This window comes from Hypomesus nipponensis, chromosome 9, assembly GCF_054491055.1.
Source record: "Hypomesus nipponensis isolate SF chromosome 9, ASM5449105v1, whole genome shotgun sequence".
Lineage (NCBI taxonomy): Eukaryota > Metazoa > Chordata > Actinopteri > Osmeriformes > Osmeridae > Hypomesus > Hypomesus nipponensis.
Window position 1 is genome coordinate 7,517,690 of NC_140369.1, and position 22,252 is coordinate 7,539,941.

The 22,252-nt window shown below is 45.8% G+C and overlaps 1 long non-coding RNA gene across 1 annotated transcript; it reads left to right on the plus strand.

The window, feature by feature from the left end:
- Positions 1-527: 527 nt before the first annotated feature.
- On the plus strand, positions 528-12,041 carry LOC146272583 (uncharacterized). The gene is made up of 2 exons (XR_014766675.1): positions 528-739; positions 10,020-12,041. It is a non-coding gene; the product is annotated as an uncharacterized LOC146272583 (long non-coding RNA).
- Positions 12,042-22,252: the final 10,211 nt, after the last annotated feature.

The window sequence follows — 22,252 nt, forward strand, 5'->3', positions numbered from 1 at the left end:
TCAGGTGGTTTATGAAACTTTTGATGTGCCTGAGTTAAAGCTTGAAAGGTGTTTAGGTGCCCAAGGTTAAGGTTCAATATTAGACTTGCATTATTCATGTGGTATCTCTGCCATGCTCTGTGTAAAGCCAATTGTTCTTTTTCACCACATTCATTTCCATGTAAATGGAGAACAAACGGTTTGGTATTGTGTGAATATGTGACTGAGTGAATGGCATTGTGTTTCCAGAATACTTGAAGACTGTTGTCTTGTCAAACCAGTCCAAACAGGTGTTTGAAAGAGTGGTGCCAGAATATGGTAATACAATTTATCCTGTCCCATATTTAGCTATATTTTAAGAAAATTCAGCTCCCCCTAAATGACCATTCAAGGCCACCATTGTTTCCTTGTCACTTCTAATTTTGTTTTGTATTCGTCCCCTTTGTAGCTTACAGGGAATGGAAATTATGCAAATCGGCATTGGCATCCTGAGAAACAGTTTTGACACCCACACAGTCCAAGGCCGCCCCCTAAATAACCACACGTCATCCTCTCAACTCAGTCAGCTCACTTTGGCCCAGTTTTGTGATCCTGTCGGTCTCTCATACACACCTTCACAAACCCTCCCTAACTATTTACTTCTCATCAACCACACACACTCTCTACCATGCATGTTCTCTGAGTCCGCGACCAATACCTATACGCCAACGAAAAGCTAGCGACTCCATGGCACGGATGGCCTCCAAAACCAAACTTAAGAGTGAGTTTAACCGATCTACACGGGTTTATAATGTCTGTACACCAAGTATTTCATAACTTAAGTTGTAGTTAAACGTTAACTCAGTGGGTAGGCCTAATTAATTACGGAGGTATCAGCCCATTGTCAGTTGGTTTTCATTGGTTTTCACCGCGTGCAATGTCAGATTACTAGCTGATTTTCAGGAAGCCTGAGCGGTGCTAGCTAACGTGGGTGCCTGGCTGCCAATACATCATGATAGGTGGCCTACTAGTGTAGGCTACTGTTGGCTCACTTATCAAATATGTTGCTGTTGTGGTGAGAAAAAAACAAACACATTTTTAACAGCAACTTCCTAGCATTGACTCTCTTTTCTCTATGCTTTCTTTCTTTTTTGTGTCCCAGATTTATGTTGCGACCACATTTTCCTGACACCCGTTGCTAACGCACTCCTAATGTAACACTGATTCGCACAGCACAATACTTGGGAATTGGGAACGTGCAGCTGGAGCAGATCATTTATTAGAGCGGGAGGAGGGGACCTTAGAGATTTCAAACTTTTTAATTTAGAAAAAGTTTATTCAATATTTTTATTAAAGTTTATAATTCAGTTTGAAAATATTGATTTGATTGACAAATAATTACTACAGACATACGAAAAGCCCCCTCCAAGTCATGGTCCCCGTGAACCTTTCCCCGCGACGGCCCTGCACACACTACGAAATTAAAGACCTGAACTACTGGACTGAGGGTTGGGTTAAAGACACTTTTTCTAGAGACAGAAAAAGAGAGAGGGGAGGAGAATGGTTGAAATAGAGAGTAAATTAAAGAGAATAAAAGAGTTGAAATGGAAAAAGCCTATCGCAGAAGAAGCATAAAGAACTGAGTGATGACATCAAAGCGAGTCTCTGTGCCAGGGGGGCTGCAGGGTACGTGTTCTTCCACCCCTGCATAGGAGAGGGAAAAGAACTTCAGACCATAATGATTGTCCATTAGTCTGTTGCAGTCCCTTAATTCTCCTTCCTGTGCTAGTTTGGGAAGTCAGAGGAAGGTTTCTCAACTGTGGGAAACCCTCTCAGGACCTCAGGTTGACCTCTGCGCTACGCAACTTGTCCTAATGAACCCCGACACAACAGGACCAACACACACTCACACTGTCACACAGGGGACAAGATATTCCTCGTTTGTGGAACTAATTTGTAGTTGTGTATGCTTTGACAACAGCAGCAGTGTAACATCTCAACAGTTTGTACCTAATGGAATGAGTTCATTTCTGTCATTGATGTGACTGATGGCTTCTGTCATAAATTTGAAATGAGCTTAGGAGGACATGTATTTAAACAGTTTCTGAACTCGCTAAGTTCTCTTGATGATAATGATGATGAGGATGAGTGTTAGTCACGCCACGCGTGGTCTGAGAGGAGGTGTGACCCCTGTGTCCACCAAGATCATTACTCTTTGTGCCTCACTCTCTGACACTGTTCCTCTACAGCAGATCAAACAGCTTACATTGTGAGTGGCTGGGCTGACACGACAGGAAATGACATCTCTGTGAGCTCACTGTTATTTGTATTCATTCATTTCATCTTCTTGCCTGCTGCAATGCCACAATTTCCCCTTGGGGATTTACAAAGTACCTACTACTACTGTACTACTACGACTACATCAGTGGAATTGGAGTGTGTGTGTGTGCGCGTCTGTGAGAGAGAAGAAGAGGGTGCATGGTTCAGATTGGGGGTCATGTGAAACACCCCTGGCACTCTGGGTAACCCTCAGACAGACCTCTAATGCGTGACCTGGAAGTGGTTATGTCAAGGGTGAAGGGTCTGACAAAGAGGTTTGTCTCTGTTGACAAGACCCCTCTCAAGCTGTATTACAACTCTCATCCCCAGTCTAGAACTCTCCAATCTCTCTGCAGCACTGCTCCCTTACCGTCCACTTGTGTACCCTATCAGAGTATAGTAATTGTTTTATAGAAAGACATTGTTGGCTTTCAAGACATTTACATTTACATCCAGAGAGACTAAGTACAGGTAAGTACAGGGACATTCCCATAATAATAATAGTGTTAGTGATAATCAAGTAGGCAGAAGTGTCTTGCCCAAGGACACAACGTAATTTGGCACGGTGGGGAATCGATCCGGCAACCGTCTGATTACTAGCCCTGGTTCCCTAACCGCTCAGCCACCTGACTCCCTGACACCTGACTCCCCGACATCACCACAGGTTCAGGAAGGAGAGAGGGGAGAGGAGCAGAGATATCAGTCTGTACATCCCTGATTAACTCACATTCCTACACTCTAAACCTTGGTCAAACAAGGATAGGTGTCCTTCACTTGAACTTCAGACCATTGATCAGTGTAGAGAGGTTTGATGAGGTGGGCGGGGGAGGGTAGATATAAAAGTCACAGAGTTCGGGTTGCATGTTAAACAAACAGTGGGGCCTTTTTCAATGGAGAGTGCCAGAGGTTTGCTTAAGTTAAGTAAATTAGTGTTAATTTGCAGAAGTAACCTAATTTTCAGGAAAAACAAATGGTGGAATTTTAATTGGACAGAAGTTACTGGGAGTAATAGTGAACATGAGGCGAGACCGATGGAAAGACTAATGGTTTGTGAAGACTGATGCTGCAGTGATTATCACTCTCCACTAGTAAGAGGGAGAGGGAGGGGAGGGATAGACAAGCTGAGCAAAAAGAGAAGATGTGATGGATGCTTGTGTGCGCATTTATAAATGGTCTATATAAAGGGAAAGGCCTTGTGCAAACACCCTAGAGCAGAGAGTCAGCCGCCAAGCTTTTGAGAAAAGTGAGCATGTTTGTGTGTATGTTAGTGTGAGTTTGAGGTGGGTGAGTTTTAATGTGCACATGCACATATGTAACCCTTTAAAAACAGTGTTTTATGAAAACAGTGGCAGAGCTCCCATCAGATAAGACTAGATGTGGCCGAGTGAGGAGAAAAGGGAAAGAGAGAAGGATTGAAGTGAGGAAAAGAAGAAGGGGGAGAGAATAGGAATAGGGGAGGATGGGGTACGTACATACAAGGGGAGAGGGGAGAGGGAGAGGGGGAGAGAAGGAGTACAGAGAAGGAATGGTACAAAGATGGAGGGGGGAGAATGTGAGACAGAACATGGGACATGAGAAGAGGCGTAGAAAGGGGAAGGGAAGGGAAAGAGCACGCAAAAGAGAGCTAAATGTGCAAACAAGAAAATCCTCAATTACCAACGTGTTTGCAGCAAAACCTTCTCCAGTGCTGTTTGAAATGTGCTGCATCTTGGCAGGTCATATGCAGTGTCCTGTGAACTCTTGAGTGGTTGTGTTGTGGCTTTGTATCATGACCTTTTGGTGTTCGTTTATTTTATGGTGTTAGTGTATCTTGTGGTCTTAGTGTATCTGATGGTAAGCCATAGTGCAGTCAGGGTCACTTTGTCATTGCCAGTGTATAATCCCCTGCTGCCCCCTGCTCGCCTGCACACCGGCCTAAGAAAAGTGGGACAGCAAGATAATTAAAACCATTCCAGAACCTAGCCATCTTTCTATGTCTGTCTGTCTCTGTCTTTCTCTGTCGGTCTTTCTCCAACCAGGACACCTCTCATTCTCCTTCCTCATTTCTTCCCTCTGCATTGTGATTTCTCGTTGAATATTGAGGAATCATGTGGTGTTGACTCCACTCATGCTCTGCCCTAGATCAGCTACATCTCTCATTTTGAAACCCTCCTGCCAATGTCTGTCACTCCGGGAGACAAATGTGCATCGACGAGCTCGTTCCTTCCTCACCACGTGCCTACTGGCTCCCTGAAACTCAGTTTGTCTGCCTTTGAAGTGCTCCATGCAGAATGGAGATTCTTTGCATGGTAAATTCGCCCAGTTGCCTGCAGCGTATCCATTACACAAGTTTAAAGAATGCTGGGCAGTCGTTTTGGAAGGGCCCTTTTTTCTCACTTCACAACCAATTTCTCTGTGTTTTGAACTTGGGCAGTCATGAGCCATGTAATCTGTAAATTGGGCTCTTTCTCCAGAGCGTGCGCTCCGCCAGCGAGCTGCGTTTGATGTGCAATTATTTTGCTCATTACAAGTTAATTGTATTGTTATAGTTTGCAAATGTTTCTTGGGGTCATGATGTTAAAAGTTTCTGAAGTAGTGAGAAAGATGTAGAATTAACATGTGAGATGGTGGTGGGGCGGTGTGTAGAGCTCAATTGAGACGCTGTGGCTAGCAAGCTACTCACATCCAAGTTGTTTAGACAGAACCTGCTGGGTGGCTTGAATGGTGAACCAGCACTTGATTTGGTGGGGGGAAATGGATCAGGGGGTTTTATCTGGCGTAAAAGGTTAGGAAAATGCACATCTGTTTTGTTTGTCAGAGGACAATCATAATCTCCTCGACTGAGACCTTGCAGCATTATAGAGAAAAGAAGATGAATTTGAGCTTCTTCGGTTTCCCATGGATCTTTTGGTAAGGAGAGAAAGAGAGAGAAATACAGAGAGAAAGAGGGAGATACAGAACGAGAGAGACTGAAAGAGAGAGAAAGAAAGGGAAAGTGAAAGAGAGAGAAGACGGAGATCAGCCTACCAGTTTGATTTGGCTCATGAACAAAGTAAACATTAGTAGCAAGACTCTCAAAGGACACATTTAATACTGCACAACTCATAGTTATTAAAACATAACAAAAAAGATCAGTCTTTAACAACAGAATGCTTGAACACTTATTCTGATATATTGTACTCAGTTACACTGTCTTTTTGATTACTGTGGTCGCTTTACCAAACAAAATGCTTACTGAATTTTTAAATGTTCTCCAAGAAACAGACTACTGCATTGTTTTTAGTTATTGGTTAGTGTAATTTGTTTAAGCAGAGGTGTTCAGTAATACAACACTCTAAAACCTGAAAAGTTAAGTTTACTCAAATGGTTTGATGAAATGAATTGCCTTGAGCAATTTGAGTTGAAAACCCTGGATTCATTGAGTAAACTACACCTCAATTTACAAGTATACTTTCACCTTTGATTGGATACAGTTATTTATTCCCTTATTTGTAATTACCTCACAGCAGTGGGAGAGCACAAGCAAACAGGCTCCGGCCCAAATGGTTTCTGGGTGCTTCCTTTTCATCTGAATAAGCGATAGCATTGTGCCTGCTTTTCTCTTCTTCCTTTCATTCTGCTCTTATGGTTGATGAAGGCAAATTCTGGTTGACTGTGTAGTTTAATACCATCAACGCTAAATAAACTTTGTTGACAACAATAGCTCCTGGCTAAGTGCCCACATGAACAAAAAGAAACCCAACAGGTTCAAAGGCAATGCATCACCCTTCTTCTACTCTTCATTATTCATCCCTCTGTTTTTACCTCTCATCCCCTCACTCCTCCACTCGCCTGTGTTTTTCTGAAGCTCTTTGTCTGTTAAACTGCTACATGGTTTGGATACAGAGGCTTATTAGCTGCTCAGTTTAATTAAAAAAGGCCATTCATATGAAAATGGGAGACTGATAGTGAATGCTGTCCCCAGCAGATTCTTCCTGCTATGTTTAATTAGAAGCACACTTGATTGACATCAAGCCTGCTGGCTGGCTTGCCGTCTGAGAACTCGCTTACATGTGTGTGTGTGTGCATGTGCGTGCATGTGTGTTTTTGCACTTGTGTGTGGATGAGTGTGTATGAGTGCGGACCAGTACAAAGGTTTCCCCCCATTTTGTCGTTATGAGGTAATTATCCCCACGGTGGGCCACAGAGAGCTGGCCGGCCTGGCTGCCAACCTTGTCAGTCATGTCCACAGAGTCTTGTTTAACAATGCACAATAACCCAGGGAGAGAGAACAGTCCCCACAATGCTCTTTTCTTCAGTCAAATCAAAAGAGCTCCACTTGCACCCAGTGATAGTAAATGTGATGAGGTACCTCTCTCTTTCGATTTGTCCTCTGGGTTCTTCTTCTCTGGCTGGTCTCTCTATCAGGAGGTAAGCTCTTCATCTGTTTTCAGGCCACGCTCTCCTTCTCTCCACCTTATTATTATACTGTCAGCAGCACGTGCCTGCCTGATAGATGGACTTCTCCGCTGTTTACTACAAGCAGATGATTTAACTAAGGGTTCCAGTTCAACTTGACCTCTTCTCTCTTCTTCTTCCTCCATGCCGTGATGACTAAATCTGTTGTTTACAACTCCATTTTATGGGAAACAACCAGAGGGATGAGCCAGATATGGGGTTGATGGGGATCGTGTGTGTGTGTTTTGTGTGTGTGTGTGTGTTTTGTTGACTCAAACCCCACATTCTGCAGTTCATCTCCCAGTCCCACCTCTAAAATGTGGCATTGCCCATTCCATAATGCAGTATGACTGATACCTCAAGGGTGAGAGTACTGTGTCCTTTATAAGGTTAGATAGAACTAACAGAGAGAGGCTTTCTCCGTGTCACAGGGGATGGCCACAGCTGCACACTCCAGGCTGTAAAAGATCTTCAAAAATGGCCCATCTGAAGTGAATGCGTTTTTGTATTTTCTTTGTTCAGTTGTTGTGGAACATTGAGACAGGGATGCCGGAATGATACGAGCGATGCAGACTTGAAATGCTGTTCCAATTACCGCCTTCGTTAAAGGTTAGTAGTCTGTCATGTAGGTTCATGGCGGCCTGTGTTTCATGCTATGGAATGAGAGCCTTCTTGTTGTTTTTTCATATACTCTGATTTCCTCCAGAGGCTGCTTTTTGTAATGCAGAGCTGACAGAATACCTGCCACTAGGGGGCAGAGTCACATGAAAGGCCCTTTTCTACCTAGACAGTCGGAATATCAACAGAGTTAATACTCTTCTTCCATCTTGCAGCAAGTCACAAGGTCGGAGAGGGAAACAACAGAGGCTAGCAGATGCTCCGAGACAGAGACACTCAGACCGACAGGGAGCTGATATAATGTATTAGTGCTATGACGTCCTGGGTTAAGCTATTAGTGTCCATGCAGCTGCCTCCCGAGGGGCAGTTACCTGACCAGTCTTACCTGACCCAGCCTCTCCAAAACCCCCCAGGATACAGTGTCTCAGTCAGGCTGGTGTCCTCCACTCTGCCTCCTCTGTCTCTCTTCCCTATCCTCTCTCTCTCTTCTTCACAGCACTTAACAGTGATTAACCCTGGGCTCGGCCCCACCAGTGACCAGCCCACCTGCCATCTGACTGCCATTAGAGTGGCCCTTATCTCTCACTCCATCTGTCTACAATAGGGTCTGGGACAAGGGCTGTGCTGGGGGCTGGCTGTTTAATAATAAATCATTAGCTAAATACTTTTGTCCATTTGTGTCATGTTACATGTACTTCAATGTTCAGCTCTGTCTCTGCCCCCTCCCGTCTCCACTGTTGAGCAGAGCCACTGTCACTGTCTGTCCGTGTGCCTCTGTGAACCCCCCGCCCTCCCAGGCCTCTCTCTCCTTCACTCGCTCTCTCTCTCTCTCTCTCTCTCTCTCTCTCTCCTCTCTCTCCTTCACTCTCTCTCTCTCTCTCTCTCTCTCTCTCTCTCTCTCTCTCTCTCTTTCTCGCTTGCTCTCTCGCTTGCTCTCTCGCTCTCTCGCTCTCTCTCTCACTCTCTCTCTCTCTCGCTTGCTCTCTCCCCCCCCCCCCCTCTCTCTCTCTCTCTCTCTCTCGCTTGCTCTCTCTCTCTCTCACTCTCTCTCCCCCCCCATTTCCACATTGTTCCCTTCCTCTCCAGTTAAGTATTTATGACTACAGCATAAATGTTACAAAACTTAGAACTGATGTTTTGTATCCCAGTCATGTTTTCCTTAGCAGCACTGTGATTGGATGCCTTAGAGCAGTAGTCACATCCTAAGGTCCGGCATGGATGTTAATCCGGGTTGACATAGTAGACAGACAGAACTCTGTCACGGTATATCTCTGTCCAAATCGGTTTGACTTTGACCTGTTGAGCTGAACTCATGAACACGTATGCCACATTTTCTATACAATTTCCATTTCCATTGTGAACAGCGTACACAAATGGGGCACAATTCAAGTTGGGTAATACACACACATTCACACACAGACACATGTACGCTCACATTTACTGAACACAACCACACAGGCTGGACAGTGAGTTAAATATAAGTCTTTTTGTTCGGCTAACTTGTGTAAAGTGATTATGGACATACTCAGCCCTCCATATTTAGACTTCTTGACGCCCCCTCCTCAGTCGCCCCCAAGTCCGACTCTTGTAATCTAATTTTCCGCTGACAGAGGCTGGAGATCTCTGGGTCATGGTGCAACCCCCAGCCCCACCCCCTCCCCAATGCCCTCACGCTCTAACTTGGAAGCCGCCATGTCGGAGACAGTCCACATTAAACCTGTCTAGCGCTACGCTACGCCACAAGACCGGCAACCTTGCTGGTGCAATCTGAGTGGGAGAGAGAGAGAGAGAGAGAGAGGGAAGGAGAGAGAGAGAAGGAGAGAGCGAGAGGGAGAGGGAGAGGGAGAGGGAGAGGGAGAGGGAGAGGGAGAGGGAGAGGGGGAGGGGGAGGGAGGGAGGGAGGGAGGGAGGGCGGGCGGGCGGGCGGGCGGGAGGGCGGGAGGGAGGGAGGGAGGGAGGGAGGGAGGGAGGGAGGGAGGGAGGGAGGGAGGGAGGGAGGGAGGGAGGGAGGGGGAAAGGGGGGAAAGAGGGAGAGAAGGAAAGAAAGAGAGGTAAAATGAAAGAGAGAGAGGGGTGAAACAGAGAAGTATGAGAGTTTTTTGTTGTTCAGATACATAATAGAAATGATCCAAACTGAGTGTTGAAGACAGCAGGAAAGAGAGATGTCTATCGGTCAACAAGCTGTGAGAGATCTGGCCACACCTGGAGTGGTCAGGTTCTTGTTGACCTGCAGCATTTCTGTGACCTGAACCACCACAGCCTCAGTACATCACTCTGCCTGTCACCACCTGGCCCTGTACACACACACACACAGACACACACACACACACACACACACACACACACACACACACACACAGCCTACACCACTGTTATTCCAGTCGGGGTGTGAAACTTGCCTTCCTTCTCAAGGGGCATTTCCATTTTTGGGCCCCTTGTGAAAAATCACAGGGAAGGACTGGAACACAAAGAAACTGCATGTATACATATATAATACTGTATGTAAAACTGTGATGTATTGCAAACAATAACAAAAAATGTTTATCTATCATAGAAAATTTAGTGAATACTGTAAGTATAACTAAATAATGTATCTTAAATATTGTTTTAAAACCATTGTACATTATACATTTCCACTATTTATTGTAAGCCACCCCCCCTGCCCTCTTCTCTCTTTCCCTCTCCCCCTCTCTCCCTCTCTCCTCCAGTCTGCCCTATCCTGCAGGCCGTAGCGTAGCCAAGGCTGATAGGCATCTCTGCTGGAGTCTGCTCCAGTCTGCCCCAGCCTCTGCAGACAAAGTGCCTCCATGAGACTACAGGGGCACCCTGGGAACCTACCCCAGACCCCCTGGCCCCAGCACCACCACCACTGGTGTTTGTGTGTGTGTCTGTATACGTGTGTGTGTGTATACGTGTATGTCTGTGTCATGTGTGTTTGTGTTCCACCCTGTAAAATGGGTTTTGTAAACTCGGTGTTGTGTAATGGCCATGTAGAACATGTATGGATCATCGTGAAGGCAAGGTTTATTCAATGCATTCATCTGGAAATGCTACTGGACAATTCGTCATATATGTTTGTATTCATGAGGCTGTGTAGCCATGCATGTGAGGAAGCCATATCAGATCAGAACAGCCAGACACACACACACACGTACACTACTCACAGACATACCCACATACGCACACACACACCCTCCAACACACACACACACACACACACACATATTAAGTCTGGCTAAAGCTTCAAATCTGTGCTTGGCATCGGAGAACACTTGTGAACGTTTGGCTGTTGACTTTCATCATAACTAGAGAGAGAAGGAACAAACGGACACAAACTAAGTCAGGAAAAACGGAAATCAGAAGCAGTGCTTTTATCCCCCTCCTCTACCCCCCCCCCCCCCACACACACACACACACGCACACGCACATTCCTCTTCCTGTACCTGACCCTAGACTGACCCCCCAAACTTTCCAACTTTTCAATGTAGTCTAGAAGACTGTTGCTGGAACTGTGTGTGTCTGTGTGTTTGAGTGTGAACATGTGTGTGTGCATTCTTCTCAGGCTATCACCACCATCACTTGACGAGAATTATATAATTGCGGCCTGTGATCTCATTTTACTCAAAGATCATTTTGTTACTTCCTTTGGACTTTTTTCTTTGTTTCCTCTCCCACTTGTTCTTAATGTAAAAATGACACAAATCACACACCACCCCCCCCCCCTCTCCCTTGGTTGTCAACTTGTCCTGTGCTTCTCTTTAGTCCTTTCATGAAGTCGTATCTTTTTCTCCACTACGTGGAGTTACTATGTAGCCTTTTAAAGTAAGGATTTAGTGATTTCATGGTGGACGACCGTGTGGTCCCGACGACAGATTGGCATCCTGAGAAACAGGAGAAGGGGAGATAACGTCTTGGAAATGACTGTCTTATTATTTCGGCCATGATAATGTTGACATTATGTTTCACTTTGTGTTCTTTATTGAACCATTTGGAGTTGTTGTTGGTGTTATTCTACAGTTGTTGTTGATGTTGTTGTAAATTGTTTTTATGTCCAGCATTTTGTTTTCTGTCAGATTTTGTTATACTTCCTTCTTCTAAAGTCGTCTGTCTAGTTGTAAATACAACCCTTTTTTATAACAGGTATTCAGACCTGGAAATGTACTTTAAACTCTAAATGTTCTCTAACTTGAAACTCCTCTACACATTGGGTCCATGTCGCGACCTGCTTGACTGCATTTACATGTGTGGTTGATAGAGGGCAGTAGTGATCTGCAGAGGCTGGACTTCACGTGGACGTAGCAAGGAAATGTGTGTGTGTGTCTTGTGTGTGGGAGAAAAAAGTATGATGTGCAGAGTATGAAGGAGCTAACTTAAACTGGCTGATACAGTTTGGAATTTTCATTGAGAAAATGTCAAGTTTTTAAATATTCATAATTCTTTTGTTTAAGAGTGAAGAAAATAGACATGTCTAACAACTGTCTGCTCAGTTTCTACAGTCAAACATACCATTGTTCCGTCACACCACAGTTTATTGGAAAAGAGAAGAAGCCCTTCGGTTAGTTTAGAACGTGTGTGTATCTTTGGAGTGGGCCTTTCTGTACCTCTGAAGGCTGCTTGTTTCCCCAAGGTGGGGCAGCCTTGCTGTCACACTGCCTTATCTCAGACTGACACCTCTGAAAAAGTCCCGTGAGGAAGACAGATCTGCTCTTGGATTAAACTCATTTACCAGATGATTGAATTTGATTCCAAGCACTCTATTGGAAATAATTCAAGGGGCTGGATGTGCCAGCCTCTTGACCAACCACGATACATAAACCATTTGGAAGCGGTTCAAATCTGGCGTCATATTTAATTAAAACTATTGAAATTTCATAGTATATATGGACAATCTCACAGCAAGTAATAGTATATGTGATTTTGGTTGAAAATCTACACCAAATGTAGATTTTAAATAACGTTTTAGATAGTCTTCTAGATGCAATCCCTCACCCCCATCCAGTCAGTGTGCACATCTAGTATTAAGAGCGGACATGAATCATAAGTCTGAGGAGAGCAGATGTCTTCAATCAAGGATGGGTTTAGGACTGTCAAGCCTAAAGACAGCCGGTGTAGCTATTTCCAGACGTACTGAACAAGGTTTTAACCAACACAGTAAGACAACTTGTAACATTGTGTCCATGCTGTTCAAGTTTTTATGAGAAATGAAAGCCATTTTTCAAGCTTTAAAACCAACTTGTCCTCAAGGAACGTTTCTAATTGGAATAAATTCAACAGAACACTTTCATGCGCAAAGTGGTGTACAAAATATTAGTGGTAGTTAATTAACATGCAAAACAGACAAGCTTGCACATGCACACACAATGCAGACAGGCTCGAGATTGCAGCGACAGCAGAAAACAGACACAGACCCAAAAAGAAATAAGAGCAAAGAATAGGAAGGAAATTTGCTTGAAATTTAGCTGTAAGCCTGCATAGATCTTCTTACATAGCCGAGAGATAACAATCTCAGCTGGAATAATACTTAGCACATGCTGCCCTTTTAATTAAGCAGTAATATCTGCTGAGAGGTGGAAACAGAGTGCCTCTTTCTGCTCAATCACAGTTTCCCATCTTCACCCCCTGCCCCTCATGCTCCCTCAATAATCTCTTGTGAAAGGGATGGGCAGAGGTGTGGAATGGGGGAGGGACAGGGGGAGGAATGGGGGACACACTTCTCTGTGAAGTAAGTGTCTTCTTTAAGGCTTTACACATGTTTCTGTGTTTCTGTTTCACCGAGGCTGTCTGAGCACCCTGCCGATGAGCCCGAGGCTCTTACTTTGAGGTGTGTGTGAGTGTGTGTGTGTGTGTGTGTGTGTGTTATGATAGAGGACACCACAATGTGATCATGAAAGTGTGTGGTTCGTGGTTTGTGCGTGGGTCCAGTGGTGTGTGTGTGTGGTGTTTGAGCCCTTGGTCTCAGAGTTGCCCTCAGGCTAAGGTGGAAGGAGCCATCTTCTTGTGTGATGCCGCATGCCTGGGATAGAAACCACTTGTCCAAACACCCTGGTGTGGTCTCATGTGAGGAGGAACAGGAGGGGACTGGCACCATGGGGCTGGCATCTCAGCTCAGCCTGGAGTCTTACTCAAGGTCTGTTCTGCTGTCCAACTAGACACTACCAATCCACGTTGAACAATTTGTCTTTCATGGATCATTTTTCAATTGGTACTTGTAAGTTTACAGACATTGGTTAGTGGTAAAATATTATGGCTTTAAATGTAGCATTCCATCTTAGATTAGGATCAATATGTGTCCATCGAACTATTAACTACTGGTTCTTTATCTAGACGTTTTGACACACTGTTTTTGCGTACCACTAGATTTGGTGTTTGATCTGCTTGTTAACTGACATCTGTGTACATTGTCTGTTTTAGGACATGTAGCACGTCATGCATTTATTCAAATAAACGTTCTACATTTCTCTGTCATCCATACAAGTGCAAATCAAGTTAACACTCTGTTTGCTTGTCTTTACACACCTCGTGCCCATGTCATTACTGTCCAAACAGACACGGGGAGCTCCCATGCCGCAGACAGACACACACGCACACTCAGGAGCAGCAAAAGGCCACATGTTAATCAGTTGAGAGTTAAAGTTGCCGCTGTGAAAAGACAACAGATCAGCTCAATCATCACAAAAAGAAAGGTCTCTCTCTCTCTCTCTCTCTCTCTCTCTCTCTCTCTCTCTCTCTCTCTCTCTCTCTCTCTCTCTCTCTCTCTCTCTCTCTCTCTCTCTCTCTCTCTCTCTCTCTCTCTCTCTCTCTCTCTCTCTCTCTCTCTCTCTCTCTCTCTCTCTCTCTCTCTCTCTCTCTCTCTCTCTCTCTCTCTCTCTCTCACTCACACACACACACACACCCTGAGCCCCTGCACCTGCAGCCTAAGGGGCATTGTTCCAGCAGCCCCTCCCCTCTCTCTCTCTGTCTCTCTCTGGAGGACAGCTTTGTGGCTGCTCTTTTCTCTTCTCTCCAGACCTTGGCCTTTCTGCCGAGCACCCCTCCTCTCTCCCCTCTCCGCCTCTCCCCTCTCTCCCTCGCTCCGCTTCTTCCAAAGCGTAGGGCGCCCCTCGCCTGCCTCAGCGCAAACACAGCTGACAGAGGGCCGCTCACGTGCCACTCTGTTGGGCCCCAAAATCCTTTTTAGAGTGTGCGTGTGTTTGTGTGTGTGTGTGACAGAGAGAGAAAGTGGGAGTTTGTGTGTTTTAGGGGGATCATGTCATCCATTGTATGTGGTTTGAAGCTGTGTCTTTTTTGTGTGTGCTTTCAGAAATATCTTATCATGGAGTCTATATATGAATAGGTTTTGGTTGCTGTCTCATTTATCACAGCAACCTGCAACGCTCATTCTCTCTGATCAGAGTAACGCAGAGCTATTTTTCATATTTCTCATATCCGCTTCCCTTATCATCCCTTTCTACCGCCTCTCTACCCGCAAAGCTAACACAAGCCTCCAAAACGTGCACAGACTTCAATGACTGAGTATCCGACTGCAATGTTAAATGATATATAGATTTCATGTGTCATATTCTCCCTTTGCTGTGAGATTGTGTGAGCAAACACACAGACCCAAGCTTGGGGTAGATAATTAATTTCAGTCCTTTAAGAAAGAGGATTGCAATACAATTTCAGTGATTCTGCTGTTTATCCTCAATGGAAAATCTGACTTGATCCCACATGCAACTGTGAATATTGGCGCATATTAGTCCATTTCCATCTCACCGATTCTCTCTGTGTTTCATTGAAACACATCCTTTTTGGACTGTACCTGTTTAATTCCCACTCCTAACCGGTGAGACCAGTGAGTGTGTGTTCTCCTTGGTCTCCACCCGTCTAGAAATGGATTCATTTCAGCTTCAGTTACGTTCATGAGGCACTCGTGATAAGGTTGATCCCTTTCTTGTGATAAAAGCAAAAATATAACAGCCATGATAAAAGCAATTGATGATGTACCAATAAAGAATAAAGGTCTCTGCACTCTTTTTTTATTTTCTTTCTCTGTTCCCCTTTTCTGTGTTAGTCTCTCTCACACACATACATATACATACATGCATACACGTAGGGGTCTGTGTGAGTGTGAGTGTGTCGTATCAGTGATGGATGGGCTCATGTACTGTTGGTTGGGTGGAGGCTGGTATTCTAACCATGCTGGTTTTACAGCCCTGGTGTTCTCTTTCAAAGGGCCCTGGTTGCATCTATCTCCCCAGGTTAAAACAAACACAAGCGCTCCCCCACCACTGCCCCCACTCTGCCTGGCCCTCCTCCCTGGCTCCAGCAGCCTCGTCCAGGGGGCAATCAACTCGTTATCTCCCCCTCTCAGATTCTAATCTGACGGCCCGCCGCCCTGCACGCTGCCAGGTGACTGAGGGTGGGGGCACTACCCAGCCCCAGACCCAGCCTCAGCCCCAGCCTCAGTCCTAACCCCTAGATTTTCTTGCTGTTTAAATCCTCCCAGCGTTCCCTGCCTGTCAACACCATCTTAACCCCCCCCACTCCCTGTCTCCCTCCCTCCTTCTCATTCTCATTCCCCCAAAAAACCCTCCCCTGCCTGGGGCTCTGATGCCCCCCTCCACCTCCCCCATCCTTTCAGCAATTAATCCAGCTATTGATCAGAAAACAGGCTCTGGTGGCTGCAGGCAGCCAGGGAGGACGGCCTATTCAAGGTGGCTCCGCAGTGGAGGGTATAGTTCATAACCATAACAGCTGTACGCCCTACAATTACCTCACAGTGCCCACCATCTCTGCCAAGCATTGAAGTAGCTCTGTAACAATGGTAATGGCTAAAAAGACTGTTACTGTTGTGTCGAAGGCAGATGGAAAATTCCTCAAAATCCACACACTTCCTTCCTTAATGAGTCATTGTTTAGGCACTCTGATACTCCCACCACATTCATTGACATGCTGTTTGATACGCGTCTAGGAAACGTTAGCGCCGTATCAACCTTACAACACCATGTTCTAAACAGCTGTGTTTGATACCTAAAGCACATGTCTTGAGGTTGTAAACATTCTTGCCCAGTGTTGTCCTGTCCAGTAGAATCACAAGGAGCAGCCCTGTGCTTGCCTCTAGACTCAGTGTGACACAGGGCTCCTCTGTGCTGGCCTGTGGTCTCTGGGCTGAGGGCTGTGGACAGCAGCCCTGGCTGAGGTCTGCTCAGGTCTTTGATGTCGGTGGTGAGGCTGGCTGCTTGAGTGTTTGGGCTGGGGTTGGGACAGACGGGGGCAGACCGTGATGGAGTGATTACTCTCCTCTCTCCGCTCCTGTCTGCCATGGCGTGAATGCCCCTCTTCATCCATCTTAAAAGGCACATTATGGGGCTGAGAAGAGTGGGATATCCTGGCCACTGACCCTAGAGCTGAGGTCAAGGGGAACAGGGGGGCAGATAAAAGGGAGGGTAATTATGGGCAAAAACAAAAAGAAACCTTGTCTCCAAACAACTATTTTGGTGGGAAGGGAGGGATGGTTTGAAGGGGTTACAATTGAGATCAAGACGTTTTCCCTTGCAAGTTATGTCCTTATCGCAGTGGGTGCCCTGCCATGTGAATCTGAGGCTCAACTCTGATTGGCAGAGTGGTACTTCTTATCTGATGGTGATTGGCTGAGGCCCGCGGGCACAGGAAGTGACAGTGTGGTTCCCACAGTCCCACCCATGTGAGAAACAAGACTGACAAGAATGAAAGAACTGTGGAGTACTGTGTGTGCCTGAATGCATGCATGTCTGTTCACATTTGTTAGCATATTCTCATTCTGAACTAGGGTGCTGTACATACGCCCACCATGCTGTCTGGAGCATGTGACCTGTGTGTCTGCATGTGTGTGTGTGTGTGCGTGTGTGTGTCTGCATGTGTGTGTGTGTCTGCATGTGTGTGTGTGTATGTCTGCATGTGTGTGTGTGTTCATGTGTGTATGTCTGCATGTGTGTCTGTGTGGGAAGAGCCAGTCCGCCTCTGTGACTCTCAGGCTGTGACCTTTGACCCCATGACAATTTTCAAGTCTGTGTTTATGTGACCTAAAGAGCACTAACAGACAAACTGACCATGTGACTGGCTCTAAGTCTGATCTCAGCGTGTAGTTGTGAATGAGAACTGATCACAAGTTGTTTGACAGTGAAATGAATTGTTGGATGATGTGATACCATAGATGTATCTCTAGTTTTTCTAGGAGCATGAGGTATGTTATTCGGGGCATTGAGGGAACAGAGCAGTGAGGTGTTCAAACAGTCCTTTATCATTACTTTCAAATGACCTGATCATTAGATATGAATGCCTATAATATACAGCCAAAACTCTCCGTACTATCTGACAGTTGAAGGGTAGAATAAGGGTGAGGTGGTGAGGGTGGGGGTGTGGGTGAGTCGCAGCACATGTTGTGACACCTGCAGATCAGGGGTGAGTTAGGTGGGGCTGGGGGGGCTGGGGGCACACTGAGGATGGTGCTGGACCCTGGCAGGCTGATTTAGAGCAGTGAGGAGAGGAGAGCACTCCCCCGTGGCTGATGGATGGAGGTCAGGGGGCTGTGCAGGGCTCTCCTGCCCACCCAAGGCTCTCTTTATGGGGGATAGGGGGAGTGCTGCCACAGGCCGCCTCACCAGCTCAGGGCTCGGATTCCAGGGTGAGATTCACGATCACCCTTTACTGGAATGTGGTCAGACAGTGTGTGTGTGTGTGGGGTGGGGGAAGGTTGGGCCTGTGTGTGTGTGTGTGTGTGTGTGTGCATGTTTAGGCGAGTTAAACCCAATGGTATAAATGCTACACAGTTACTGGAGAGATGGCCTGCATCCTAAGAGGGGATGGAGATTTGACACTCCAGAGTTCCTGTGAACACAGAGAATCAGTCAAAGCTGTCTTGTAAAAAAGTACAAATTTGTGACGGGGAGAAAAGAACCAGCATTACGTAGGAACATCGGTCTCAGCAGCTTTATTACTGGTGGAGATTTAGAGAGTACTTTATTTTAAGCTGTCAGTCGTAAAACTAAAGGAGAGGAGAGGGAGGTAGTGATATACTAGTGAGGCCGCGCAACATAATCAAACCAAAACAGGAAATCAGTTGGAGGGTCTTTCAGGATGGAAACAGGGAGTTCCAGTGGGATGTCACTGTGCAGCTGGATACATGGAGGAGGACTCTGTCCTCCTACCTCTCTCTAACCCTCACCCCTCTCTCTCATTCTTCCCCTCTTCGTCTCTCTCTTCCTCCTCTCTCTGTCTGACCTTTACCCCTGCGCCTCTATTCCCCTTTCGTTATTTTGGGCTGCTTATCTTTTTTCTACACCATCCTTCCCTGTCTTTCTGTCTGCCTTTTTGTGTTTCAATCCTAAGTTCATGTGTAGCCTCCTGGAAGACTGTTCAGCATACTCGTGTCAGAGCACTCATGTACTCTTATCCATAAGAATGGTACTAAGAAAATAAGAGTGAGACCACTCTGTGTCGTCTGACTGAAGGATTTATTCATGAGTGTTGCAATGCGGTGTTTTGGAGAAAGCTGATAAGACAAACAGTTGGTGGAGCACATGAAGCCTTCAGGGAGATCCACCTTGTGATAGACACACACAGATAGAGAGAAGGAAAGATGGGTAGGTATGTGTCAAGATTCAGGAGATAAAGTTATCAGCTATCCTGCAATGTCTTTCCACTATCTTTTCTGAGTAGGTTCAATGCTTTAAATACCTGTAAAGTCCTGGGGAATTTCCCACTGTGTGTGTGTAGTGGTGGTGTGGCATGTGTAGACTGAATACATGTGCTGGTTGTTGGCTACACGGGGCCCTCTCTCGGACAGCATTGTAGAATCACATTGATCTGGCCTGACAAGGCGTTGAGTCTTATCCCTGCAGCGTGAGCTTAGGGGTTGACGCCTCTGGCTGAGTGGGATAGCAGCCGTGGATAAGATGAGGGAGAGGCGAAGATCCACACTGCATCGCCCGAATTAAGAGATGGGAGGAATCTAAAGTGTAAAATCGTACTCTTTTGCGATCAGTTGGGATTTAGCGTTGGGTTGTGGCAGACGGCGAAGCGGCTGAGTTCTTCCTTCTGACAGGGTAATCGCCCAGGGGCTTAGCGCCCCCAGGAAGAACAATACCTCCCACTTCCTCTCATCTCATCTCACGGCTGATCTGGACAAAGTACACGTCCACATCGACCACATCTGGGGAGCCAGGGAGCGAGGGGGCGCCAGGGAAATGACAGAGCAAGGACTGAGAAGTACCGGGGTGTGTTGGCATTGAGGGGAAGGGATGAGGGGAGTGTTTGTGTTTATGCGGGTGTGATGTTTGTGTGTGTGATGTTTGCGGGTTCGAGGGTGTGTGTGTGTGTGTGTGTATTACCAGGAAAAAGAGAGTGAGAGCGAAGTAGAGGCGAGATCCAGGGGGTCAGTGCTAATCTGGCTCAGGTTTTAGCATCCAGAATCCCTCCTGTTCAGATGAATAAAGCCCCTAAATAAAGCTGTATCTCTGACACATGCAAATGAACCAAAACAGCAGAGAACAGATCAAAAGATGAAAATATAGCTACTACAGTAATCTACCTCCGTGGAGATGAGAGGGGTTTATCTGGCCTGAATTAACGGCCTGATTCAGACTCCATCAGCTGAAGGATCAGAGGGACGTCAGGTACCAGAGAACCTCACAGTCAGACTCCCAGATGAAACACAAACACACATGGGGCCTTGGTTTATCAGCACCATGATAACTAAACATAAAGTTTAGTTCTTTACGTTCTCGCCGTTTGGAATCAGGATGATATGCGAGGTTGAACTGCTGATCCTCAAAACAAAATAATTTTCTTTGTTTCAATGTCTGAAGTATTTTTATTTATTTGATCTTTGAGTTAGTTCAGTGCCAGAAATACAGGATACCATCACCAGAAACAGTAAATCCTTCATGAGCAATGCTTATCAACAGTGTTTTCTTACTCTGTGTGTAAGATTTTACCAGTGCAGTGTTGACCTAAGGCCATCCTCCAGTAACATTCTCTGTACATCAACCTCCTAGACTTCTCCAGCGACCAGAAACTCCCCCCCTCTCTCTCTCTCTCTCTCTCTCTCTCTCTCTCTCTCTCTCTCTCTCTCTCTCTCTCTCTCTCTCTCTCTCTCTCTCTCTCTGTCTCTCTCTCTCTCTCTCTCTCTCTCTCTCTCTCTCTCTCTATCTCTCTCTGTCTCTCTCTCTCTCTATCCTGTCCAGGTCTGTGATACAGAGCAGACTCTGACCCCTTTCTCTCTGCCAGCTCTGACCCACCCAGACCAGACCAGACATGACTGGGAGTGACTGAAGCTGTACTGGACCTGCTGAGATCAGAGAGGAGGTCTTCTCGCTTCACAGACAGCTGAGGAGGGCTGCTGTGAAGGAGGGGCTTCTCTGATAAGGGTCCATAGACATCTGCAACATGACAGTCTGTTTTATGGCGGTGCGTACTGCACTTAGCAGCTAATTGTCGTGTCTTTGTGTTCGGCACGTGTACCTTGAAGAAGTACCTAATACTGGGTGTAAATTACCAGGATTTAGGTGGTCATTAGACCTCAAAAGGATCACAACAACATGGCCATTGGGGTGAAGGAAGTCCCTCCATCTTGTGTTCATACTGTTCACTAATGAACCCTTTCACACTCACGTCTGTGTTTGACCTATGCCCTGTAAGAGCTGCTAATACCCTCAAACGACTGCCCAACCACTAGGAAACATCAAGTGCCTGACTGCTCAACAATAATGACATCTGCCTCGGACTATCCAATTAGCACCACAAACGGCCACAAGAGGTCCTGCCGCAATGTGTGTGTAGGTGTGTGTGAGTGAATCTTTGTGCTTGCTTTCCGCTTGTTCAAGGCTGCTTTGTGTGACTTACAAAATGTAAGGGTTGCTTGAATGTATGTTGCCATTTGTGTAAGCATTATGTGTGTGTGTGTGAGGGTGTGTGCGTTCATTCATGTGTGTGTTACCTGCCTCTCTGGCTGGGAACTGTCACTGTCTCTGACTAATCGGATAGAGAGAACACCAGTGACTAATGCAGCCTGCTGCCATCAAGTCCTCCATTTAAAGCAGCACTGATCTGATTGCTCGAGTTTATTGGAAAATGGAGGGAGTCAGAGTGGGCAGAGCCTGCAGTGCTTCTCTCCAGCTTATTCAGACAGTGGGCACAGGGAAGTGCTTTAGTCTTTACCTAGTTAGCACCCTTATCAGTTAGGGGTCACTTTGGATGGGGATCTACAGGGAGATGTTTTAATGTAATTTTGTTGTAGATTCTGACAGGAAATAGTCCAGTCAATGCTTCTCTGCTTGATCAAATACACGTAGTGCAGGTAGATTTCAGACCAGCCATGGACTGTTGGGGTTCTCAGTAATTAACCATCATTGAAGCACATTGTTAACTGTTAAGCACATATGCTGCTTAATGTGAGCCAATCAATGGGATTGAATAGTGTCTATCAAGATTGTATTAGTGTGTTGGTTTTTTTCCTGGGAAAAATGTGAGTCAAAGTTGCTGTATTGTCTTTCTCCACAAATAGAAAGAAACATCCTCACTCAGAAAATAGACCGAATGGTTATTTGGTTTGAACGAATGAAAGATGTGTTGTATTTTTAAATTTTGAGTGGCTATGTCATTATTGTGCGTGTAAAGAAGAATAGCCTGAGAGAGAAAATAGACTGGATGAAGAAAAAAACTATTCTCAACTGAATTGCATCAGGAAGTGTGTATGTGTGCATGGGTGTTTTTGTGCTTATGTGAAATTGTTTCTTTTAAATCTCTCTCCTTTCGCCTCTCTCTCTCTGTCTGTCTATCTCTCTCTCTCTCTCCGTCTCTATCTCTCACTCTCTAGCTTGCGGCCACCTTTTCCCTAGTCCCTGAAGCCCCCCCGATCTTATCACCCCTTCTGATTTCATTTGGCCGTCGCCAGCTAATCAGGGGCCAACATCTGGATGGTTTC